This window comes from Gallinula chloropus (genome assembly GCF_964237585.1).
Source record: "Gallinula chloropus genome assembly, chromosome: 1".
NCBI lineage: Eukaryota > Metazoa > Chordata > Aves > Gruiformes > Rallidae > Gallinula > Gallinula chloropus.
The window spans coordinates 26729116-26740771 of record NC_140085.1 but is presented as its reverse complement, the minus strand read 5'-3'; positions in this window follow the sequence as shown (position 1 = coordinate 26740771).

The window sequence follows — 11656 nt, the reverse complement described above, 5'->3', positions numbered from 1 at the left end:
TGCGGTGGGACAGCGGGGCCGAGAAGGAGGAGGGGGCAGGCGAGGGGTAGCCGGCGGCTGGAGGCGCTGCGGGACGGCGGTGGCCGGGGAGCCGCTGCTCCCGGGGCCGCGGGGCGCGCTGCGAGCCGCGGCGGCTGCAAATGGCAGCGCGGCCGCGCAGCATCCATCAGCGGCCGCACTGCAGCGGGGCATTGTGGGAAACTCCCGGTCGCCCACACCCCCCCGCCACGCCCCGCCGCCCGCCGGCCAATCGCCGCGCCGCGCCCGCCGCCACGCCCCCCTCCGCCACGCCCTGCGGCGCCACGCCCCCGCCCCCACGTCAAGGAGACCGTCGGGCCGCCCGGGGGGAGGGAGGCGGTGGCGGCCCGGTCTGGTCCGCAGAGCAGCGGCCGCGGAGATGCGGGGCCGCCGGGCCGGGTTCCGGCCTCAGCCGTGCCCGGCTCCCTCCGGGTACCACGGGCGAAGCGCCTTTGCGGGCGACTCGGGCGGGGCAGGGCACCCGCTGTGCCCCGGTCTGCTCACACGTATCGAGCTCGGCTGCGTTTGCCCCAGGCAACCCCAATTTGAGGCGGTCAGACACAAAGCGCCCGACTCCGAGGAGAAATCCTTCGACACGAGCGTCACGGTGCCCCTCAGGAACAGAAACTGTCCTCCCACCCCCTGCCCCACTTCTCCCTTTTGTTCGCCGGGGGAGACGATGGAGAACGCTCCGAGGTGGCATCAGCAGGGGCTGTCTGAGCACATGAGCCGACAGCCAAGGTAAGATTAAAAAGGACAGAAAAGGTGAAGGTCTGGGGCCACACAGAAACTACAGCAGGAATGACGCTCGGCCAAACGCTTTCTTTTCTGCATCCAAGCTTCTCCAAGGCAGCGTGATCCAAAATAGAAAGATCTAAGAATAAAAGATGAGGAACATGAACAATGACACCCTATGGAGAAAGCAAACCCTACAGGAACAGTTCTCAGACCCAGCACTTCTCCATGGATGACTTCCTTGCCTGGCCTTGCCCCTTTGTCAGCTGTGTGCCACAGCAGAGCTGGTACCTAGCAGAAGGTTGGACAGGTGCCCAGCGTGCAAATGCTGCGAAGTTTTGGGTCTGAATCAGACTTAGGCCAATTATCACAGATTCACAGACTGGTTGGGGTTGGGAGGGACCTGAAAGACCATCTAGTCCCAACCCCCTGCCATGGGCAGGGGCACCCTCCACTACACCAGGTTGCTCAAACCCCCATCCAGCCTGGCCCTGAACACTGCCAGGAAGGGGGCCAGCCACAGCTTCTCTGGGAAACCTGTGCCAGGGCCTCACCACCCTCACAGGGAAGAATTTATTCCTAACATCTAACCTAAATCTCCCCCCTTTTAGGTTAAACCTATTACCCCTTGTCCTACCACTACTTGTAAACAGCCACCCTCCATCTCTCCTGCAGGTCCCTTCAGGTACTGGCTGCAGTAAGGTCTCTCCAGGCTGAACAATCCCAACTCCCTCAACCTGTCTTCATAGGAGAGGTGCTCCAGGCTTCAGATCATCTTCATGGCTCTCCTCTGGACTCACTCCAACAGCTCCATGTGTCTTGTACTGAGGACCCCAGAGCTGACTGCAGCACTCCAGGTGGGGTCTCACCAGAGCAGAGGGGCAGAAACACCTCCCTTGATGTGCTGGTCACACTGGTTTTGATGCAACCCAGGATATGGTTGGGGTTTTGGGCTGCAAGTGCACATTGCTGGGGTCACAATGAGCTTTACAACTACCAACACCCCCAAGACCTTCTCAGAGCTGCTCTTTATACCTGACTCTTGCTCCTTCTCCAATCCTATTTAAAGATCCAACTTCTCCACACTTAGCATGTATCCCATTTCCATCTTTTGACTTCAGGAGTGACAGGGTCTCTGAGCCAGCCAGCCAACGTTTTCCTGCCCTTGTTGGCAGTACAGAAGGGTGATGAAAAGAGCATCTTCTTACCACAATTCAAGCATTTAAAAATTATTCCAACTTTCAAAATTACCATGTAACCCTATGCACAATTGATGCCCACATCATCTACATGTCTATATGCTGCCCTCGACACATATGTACATTTTCTCCCCAAAACCTCAGAGTACTTCTAGTTATTATTGAAGTGCATGGAAAAAAAGTGTGTTTTCCCATGTAATACAGAATCACAGAATCACAGAATGTAGGTAGATCATCAGGTCCAAGCCCCAATATATGGGTTATTATAAGTAAAACTAAAGCTCTCATGCAGAACTGTTAAAAGGAGGTCTGGATCCCGCTCTCTGAGCCATGTGCAGAGACATCTGCATGCCAGCATGGAGCTCTCCTGAAACCCTCGATGATTTTTCCATGCAGAGCTGGGACATCAGGCAGAAAGTCTCCAGATGAGCTTCCAGGGAAATTAGCAGCCCATGCTGCCAGCGAAAGCGTCCAATTTAAGTGTATGTGACAATTCTATTTTGCAGAAGGAAACAAAACCATTCTGAGATGAAACTGTTGAAGACCAGTTCAGACATAACCCAACGGGCAGCTTCAAGGATGAGGAGCAGCGCCACAAGCACCCCTCTGGTCCTCAGATGTTTATCTTAGAGGTTTTGTCATCGGTCAAGACCGTGTGCTCTGTTGCTATGAGAAGATGCCAATGGCATGTGCAAAACCCACGTTATCAGCAAATTAATTTTGCAGCTGGAAGAGCAGGACAGCACAGGCCAACTCACAGATTCGTTCTTCCAGCCTTGTGCCTGCACGAGAACAGGTCCCGCACCCCGGCAAACCCCTCCATGTCCCCCCTTCACCTCCCCCAGAGCATCTGGAGCACAGCCTAACAACAAATCCGGGTTTCCAACACACACCCCCTCTCCACCCCCCCAGCAAACATCCATGCCACCGAGCCATGTCTTCCTCTTCCAGCTTAAATGCTGCTGTAGCTCCTGCTTGTCAAGAACCATTCTGCCCACGTGCCCACACTTACACCCTGCTCCAGGATTACCTGTTTTCCCTCTGACTGCTACAATTTGGTGACTCATTTGCAACATGAAGTGCTAAATCGACTTCCTATGCCTTTTTTTTTTCTTCTGAATATGAGCAATTATGAGAGAATCTGAGGCTGGCGAAGGAAAGCCCTGCATACACACTTACACCTGCAGCATAGCTGTCAATTCCTGTGGCTTGACAAAGGCAGCAACAGCAGAAACTTTGTCAGAGCATCACGCTTGGTCCGAGGCACGGCTGCAGACATACCGCTGGCTGAGCAGGGAAAGGATGAGCACAAAAATGGATTGTTAGCAGGTTTTGCCAGTATCTGGGGACCAAAAGATGGAATTCCCCCAGCCAGGATCATGTTCCTTAAGCTGGCGACTCAGCCAAGGGATGGTTTGTTGGGTTGAGGAGCACCTCGCATCACTCTGTGCGATCACATCTAGGAGAGCCCACAAGCTTCAGAAGGCGGGAAGCTCGTTTTGTTTTCCTGGGTGGAAAGCTCTGACCATACTGCACACCCTGAATAGCAGAGTGGATGGTGGGAATGAAAGAGGAAATGTGGAGAAAGGAGGGAATTCAGCCTTTCGGAGTAAAGCCAAGGGAAGGAGGTTTGTTCCATGACTCACAGGCTTGTTAAATCCCATTCTGGACACTCTGTTGTGCACAGACTGTGCGTGTTGTGATGAGTTTTATTCAGAGCAGATCCTATTCCTAACTGGAAAGAGGTGGATATAGGAAAGCAGAGAGCAGGGAAGAAAGGGATGAGGCACCCCTAACTTGTTTTGCATTCTAAGCTAACTAGCAAGATGCCAGCCTGCTTAGAATTGTATTCCTTATGGTCATACAAAATTCACTCTCAGGCTAACCCGCAAAATTTGACCTCCATGCAAACATACAAAAGTACCTAAGTTTATATATACACACACATGCACACATTGCATCCCCCCAGTTTGGGGTTTTTATTATATTTAAACATGACTGAACCAGCCACCAGCTTCCCTTCCCAGATCCAATGCCAATAGATAACGCCCACACTAACATTTGGTTTGGTCAGCACCTGAATTTCAAGTAGAGCACCCATCAGGTAACTGAGGGATGCTGAGGCTTCACATGGAGCCACCTCAGAACACCCCATTGGGCAAAGTAGCTTCACCCTGCAGCCTGGTTCCCATTAGTTCTCCAGCAAGTTCCTTTCTACTGCATTCTTCTTTTTTTACCGCTTTCCAGCTATTTTGCCGCACTGTACGTAGGCTGCCACAGATAGAAATACACCCCAGGCCCTGTTGCCAAGGCGCTCAGTGAAGGTGACGGTGGCCAGATCCTGTCCTGGAGCTGCTGGGTGCTGCCCCTTCACAAATTCCATGGATCAAACCAGGACCTAAGCATTTCTTTGGACGGTGGGAGTGAGACAACCCAGCAGATGTGGACTTAGGGTACAACTGTCATTTTTCCTCAGTTGCACCACAGCAAAGGTAAGGGCCAGAACTTGTGATTTCCTCCTTAGCACAGACCCACAAAATAGTAATTTTATAGCAACATATAGAACTTGTATAAATCCAATTTAAGATTAATTGAACTGTAGAAAGTGAAACAAGTCATTCCTAGCTTCTGTGGCAATGGTTTGGGGGCAGCCCCAAGGAAATGAGAAATCAAATCAGTCACTTTTTGAAGCACGAGCTGAAAGGCAACAAGGCACAGCAGCATTGTTCATTCAACACCAAGTGAGGCATACTTTTGTTTCTAATTACTACCTCCTCTGGATCACCTTGTTTTGGTTCATCAGAGAGAAGAGAGCTGCTGCTGGCCCCATTTTGCAGACCAGGAATCTGAAGCACAGAGGAGGATCAGCCAAACTCACCAGCACGCCATGAGCAGGACTAAACTTAGAAGCTCATTTCCTCGGTCCTCATCCAGTCCTCAGTCTCTACAGGACATGGCTCCTGCAGAAGGATTTTATCTACAGCGAAGGGACAAGCTTTTGCTCCCAAACTCCAATATAATGAGGTCCACATTCCTAAAACAAACAAAAAAAAAAAACCCAAAAATCCAACCCAAAGCAAACGAACCAGGAAAGGAAGCACCGGTAATGAATCTGCCATGAAATACCTGCGGGGTGAAGTTGTAAGATAGGTACAACCGACAGCTAACGGCAGAAGGTGAAGACTTACTGCCCACACTGTGCCATGAGAGGCACTGCAAGCTGCATTCCTGCTGCCCCACAACAGGAATCAGCTTCAAAGGGTATCAGAATTCAGCGCTGAATTGGAACAGTAACACGCGTTTCGAAGAACAGCGTGTACCGGCGGGTGACAGGTAGCGAGGCTGACAGCTCATCACCCGGCATCTCTCCATTGTACGCGGGTTTCTTTTTTAATCACAGGCTCCCTGCAGCATCGCCTGCTGTAGGATGCTGTAAGGGCAACACTGAGAGCCGAGGAGATCCTTAGCCAATCGTTTATCACCAGCCAGTGTTTCGCGTGCTCGGGGGAACTGAGCTTAGCTAAAGCTTAGCTCAGGGGTAACGTCCCCCCATCAGTCACGGTCTAATGATTTTCCCCTAAAAAATGTTATATGAGGCTTGATGCTGTTAACGAGCGCCCTGGATCAATAGTTCTGGCAAGTGAAATTGCCTGTTCAGAAAGCAAGGGGCACCCAGCAGCAGTAGGAGAAAGACGGTGGCCGTGGTAACCTCTGCAACATTGAGAGCAAAGGAGCAGTATGCAGAACTTCAAAGGCAAAAGTAAGGCCCTTCTCCCCCCACTTTCCAAGAAATAGCACCACAGGCCTTCTTTGTTCAAGTACAGAAACCGAATTTTGTGTGAGAGAGCTGCTTCGTCATCTGCTGTGACCGAGGGAGGGTGAGATAGTACCTTCTGGTGCTGGAACTGGGCTCTGCCTGGGAGAGCTGCTCTGCTACAGCACCGCAGAAAGGCCGCGTGCATGATGGGACAGACCAAAAAGATTGGATGGGGAGATAAACAAACTTCTCATTCCACTTTCCATTTCCTGGGATAGCAAACTGTGGTGGGCAGCAAAGACAACCCTTAGGTTAAAAGCAGCAGGGCAGAGCTCAGGAGAGAAGAGATGGTTTGTTGTCTGTTACGCTGGCTTTTTTTCCCCTTCACCAGTTTGCTCTCTGCTTTAACCTCTTCAGCCAACCTGAGGAATTTCTAAAATCCACATCAAGCACAAATCTAGTGCAGGCCAGGGTGTTCTGATTTTCACGGTACACTGACTTCTGCAACCTCTACAGCAGCCTTCTTGAAGAGGCCTTGAAAAGGAGGCCCCAAGCCCATCTGCTCTGCTCCCGTTTTCAGTTCTGTAAAGCTGGAAACATTTCTTCCATCGCTAGTATTTCCTGTGGAGGGTAAGCTCTTGGTGCCTATTACACAGATGTATGGGACTCATATATATCTGCAGTCCCTTTCCTAGTAGAAAACTGGTGTAATACAAATGACTACACCAGTCATGAAAACAGCCCTGTGCCGGGCAATTTTCCCATCTGTACCAGGCCATCCATCGCCAAGTTCCCCTGGATGGGCAGCAAACCACACAGTCCCCAGACTGGAAAAAATGTATTTTCCTTTCCCGGGTCTACTCAGAGCAGCAAAGTCATTTCTTATCCCTGGCTGGATGCTGCTTCGGGGCTGAGGGGTATTACCTTGACTGTTCACACAGGCAAAAAAACAGCTTCTGAATTGCTGGAGAAAGCTCCTGAGTGCTCTCAAGCTTGCGTTGGCGTAAGGGAAGGAGCTGAGGCCAGCAAAGGACCCAAACCCCTAAAAGCCCAAGCACAAAGCTATATTTTATGAGTTCTTTTTAAACAATTAGTTGCCCAGTGTAAAGTCAGCACAGGGAAAGCCCTTACCTTCTGGAGGTCTCTCTGGCCCACACGTATCAAGCTCCAGCAAGCTTTAGCAGACTGGCATCACCAGGCTGAAGTGCCCCTCTGAGCATCAGCCTTCCTAGATCCCACTTTTATAGAGAGAATTTAATATTAATGGAGCTGTATCACCTAGTTGCACTCAAAGATCATTATTAAATGTCACCAGCCTTCACCCAATTTCCACCCATCATTACAGCTATAATTCTCTGCCAATCTTAAAAAAAAAAGGGGGGGGGGGAGGGCAGATAGCTTGAGTAAAAACCCACACTGTTGGTTTAACACATTGCTGTGTGCATTAAACCACATTAGATTACCAGGATTGTGCCGTGCTGAAGATGGATAGGAAGCCGAGGGACCAGATCTCTTCCAACCATCAAGAAAGGAAACAAGCTGCATTTGCTTTTTCTACAGAAAATATTTATTTGCAAGAAATGGAAAGCATAACATACTTCGCTACATACATGTTTAGGCTACAGAAGCAGGTAGTCTGTTCTCTTGCAGAATCAAGCAGATGATTTTAAAAGGAAAACCAGCAGTTCCTTCCCACCCAAGGGACGCGCTCGCCGCCTGCGCCGTCAGGTGGGACCATATCCAGGTGACAGCACTCGTACAAAGCCAGAGGGCACCGAACAGACGCGCACGGAGTTAAACGGACTCAATGGCAAAAGGACAGAGGTATCTGCAGCCAGAAGAGGCTCCAACGCAGCTTTAACGAGGAGTTGAGAGGGGTGTGCTTTTGCACTAGCATCGCCATCCTTTTCATCTTAGATAGTTCTAAATGTGTGCACAGACCCATACTGTATCCACATGAACAGAGGGAAAGATCAGCTGAAATGCCTTAGGGGTGTCACACGCGGAGTGACTCAGAGTCACAAGGTATTGTTTTGCAAGGCCCAAGGCGATGGCTTTAGCCCTGGATTGCTCTTTCAGAGGGTGACACCAGGTAATTTACCCTTGGAAGGCCTAGTGGATCTCAAGGATATTGTGAGGCCCTCTGAGCAAAGGGGTTCCCCTTGCTGGCATCCTACTGCGGCGGTGGGGCAGTTAGGGCAGTAGTGCCCCCTGGGGAAGGGGGGGATCCTTAGGTCCTCTCCCAGAAGACCAGATCAACAAATCAGGTTCCTTGAGCTGTCAAGCTCCCAAACGCCACTTTTTAAGGCTAACTCACACCATTAAAAAAACCCCAAACACAAAACAAAGGAAGCATTGAAAGCCATAATTCTACATAACAAAAATGACACCAGAAGATACAAGGAAGCCTAAAGCAGCAAGTTTTTTGCACCAAGCCAGAACTGCCCCACAGGAAGGCAAGCCAGCCTCTGCACACACATAAAATGACGCTGGGCAACAACTTCGGTCAGCAGCTGTGAACAGGACAGACTTCAGACAGCAGTTCACACGACAGTTTTGTGAGTGCTCAGTGATGTGGAATGTGAAAAAGTTTCAGAGATAAACACCTCGAATTTCTCTTACATCAAGTGGAACATGCCCTCCGTGTTCAGGTAGATGCCTTCATTTAGTGACACTTAAGACACTAAAAAAAAACCCCAAACAACTCTGCTGTTTTGGTTTGTGTTTTCCAATTGCTCACCAAGCACACGTGCACAGAGACACACAGGCCGGCACTCGTTCTTGCTAACTGCACAAATGAGGAAAGCAAGATCCCGTAACATCAGCACCACTGAATGAAAACCTGATAGGGCAAAGTCAGACATGAACAGAGTTCTGTTAAAGGAAATTGATTATCTGCCTCTGCTTCCCCCCTTCCACTCCCTTAATTATGGGCTGTTAAAGTTCAAAAAGATTTTTACCTGCTGGTTGGAAGGGAAAATGGTGTGTCCCATAAAGGTCAGACACGCATAAACAGGACTGCATAGTATTAAAGAGCAAGGGGAATAGTAAAGCTAGAACATGGGGGGAACCGATGAAAAAGACAGTCATTGCTGATTGATGGAATCAAGAATTAGACCTGTAACGTCAGAGGAGTCCCTCCACCTGCCATTTCTCTCGTCTTTTCTGTAAGATAGGTCTACAAATGCAGGATTCCCGTGTTTGGTTCTCACCTATTCAGTTCCAGCTCTTGGAGGAACAGTATGGAGACGGGCTTTAGGGCAGAGAAGAGACTACTAGTAATAAAGAATATCTGAACTCCATTTTAGCACCACAAATGTGAGTTTCCTGTGAGATGAACACTCTTCTACACAGGGAGTCACTTCATCATCTACCCAGGTAAAGCAGGAAGAGGCCTGACATGAAAACCACAAAGACAAATGGCAATTTCCTTCTCACTCCTGGAGTCTCCACCAGATGCTGATCCCCTAAATGTGGTACGAACGGGATCACACCCTCAATGCATCCCCGAACGGCCACTGTTATTTTATTGGCCATGAGAACACTCGGATATCCCGGCCCACTGATTGAATCCTTACACCTTTTTTGTGAATACCTTGACACATAAGCCAGTTCAGTCACCACTGCAACTCCCAGAGCTGCTTATCCTTAACACTACAGTGCAAAGCAGCAATCCATCACAGCACTAAGCAACTTATATAGGCTAGTATAACTTTTGTAGTTACAAAGTACTGACCTACCATGTCACCTTCAGAATACACAATGTTCCCCTTCTAATTAGTGACTTGAGAAAGTAATATTTTAGTCATCAAGAGTATAAAAATACTCCGTATACTTCTGTTCTTAGCTGCGTGGGTTTTGTACAATGGCCTCTTGGCATTAGCTAGAATCTAGAGCCCAAATACTCAGTGGAAATCCCTCCCAACGTAGCAATTAGTATCATTCATTTACTTGACCTACATTCTAAATGCGTCTAGACAGAATTCACCACTGATAGTTTGGGGGGATGGGAATCGAGAGGTGGGATGGTTTCCTTAGCAGAAAAGAGGAAAAAAAATACAAAAGAAAAGTTTCTAGATTATTTTTCAGGTCTGCATAAGAAATAAACAGAATATATCGAGATACACTATTACACAGAGATAGGTGTGGTCCCCTGCCAGTATAAATCAGACCTGCAGCCTCCAAAAGCGGTAAGTGAGAAGCGTGCTGCTTTGTACCAGCTGGGATCTGGCCTAAGAACCTCAGCCTAATGTGCTGTTAGTCTGTGCTGCTGAAAAATATTGAATGGCAGAAATGAAATAAGAGAAATGCGGCGAAGAACTATAAACAGCCTGAGGGAAAAGCCCCAGCATTATCTACACGCTGGTAACAAGGTTAGAACTGTCACGTGCCCTATGCTTGATACTTTTAAATATATATATATATATATATATAAAAAAATAATGCCCTACATTCCTTCGTAGCTTATCTCCCTAGAAGCAAAGACCCAACAGATCTAGACACGCTTTAAAGCTACGGGCCAAAAGGTAAGTTTACTAGTGTGTATAAAATGGTGCTGACAAGCAGCATAAAGTTACAGTTGAAGACTCTAAGGATCACTTAAGTCCTGTAGTGGAAATGGAAATTAAGTAGCACATAAGGCCTTTTGCCTACCCTGTCCATACCCGCACATTATTCTACAGCACCAAGCCACTGATCATGGAAAAAAGTACACTGGCAGAAGGCTACGACCTCAAGTAATATAGCTGAGCTAATTAAAAGCTGGCACCCTTCCCGAATAACCCTTACTACTCCTTCCCTGTGCCCATAACACAGAGCACGTAGAGCTGCCTCTCCATGTGGTCTGCGGAACATCAGCACCGACGGCTGGGTCACTCCAGGACTGCTGAGGTTGGCAGTGCCTCCTCTGGCCCCTGCCAGGCAGTAAGACAAGCAGGAACCACCTCTGGAGAAAGCGAGATCCATGTCATGTAACAGCTTGTGGGTAGGTAATGACAGGAAATTCTTTGGCCCCATATATCTAGCAGAGAAATCTGTTCTATTAAGGCCCCTGAAGAAAAACAATCACAAACACACCGAAGTAAAGCAAGGGTTTTCCTTACAATAAAGAAGTAATATTTCATATAATAGAACCCCAAGCAATGTGTGTGCTAGAGAGTCCCCAAAAGAGTACCTAAAAATAACTTAAAGGATTACAGAAATTAAGGTTATAGAAATAGATGATCAAGATTTTTTTTTGGCTACAGGACAATTGGTATGGCCATACTGGCTTGGATGAATTAGCTCAGAGGCCTGACCCAGTCTGTGGCCAGTTCTGAATGCTCCAGACGAAAACAAGACTACCTCCCAACCAGATTTGAACTGACATGCCTAAATTAAGCAAACAGAAGAGCAAAGCTATAATGGTGACTAGTGAAGTAGGCTTCAGAGAGGGGGAAGGTGTTGTCTGGGCTTTGCTAAATCATCTGTCCTTTAAATATTAAGAAATGATTCAATTTCAGTTTTAATACAGTGGAGTCAGCTGTATCTGCAGTGGGAGGTGATCATTTCACTGGTAATAGGCATGAGCTCAGGCAGAGCAGCCTCCTACTTATGGCTCTCACAGGGCAAACTAACAAGAGCAGCGTTCAGGCCTCTCTTGCAGAAGACTTAACCATTCAGTTGCCCTCAGGGGTGGCAAACCACGGGTGCTCTGGAAAAAAAATTACGGAATCCTCTAAGCTACGACCTTGCCCACTTGTGCTGAGCAGCCATACAGCAGTGGAAGGGTCAGTCCCAGCTCTCTCCTGTCACTTTGCTGACCTCATGTGGCTGAGCAATGCAGCCATCCTTTGTGGCAACCACCAGTGTTCATTATTTATGCAAACCCTTAAATCATTTTTTTAAAAAAAATTTTTAAAAGTCCCCACAAAAGTTGTTGTTGGATACTGGAATGACTCAGAAGACC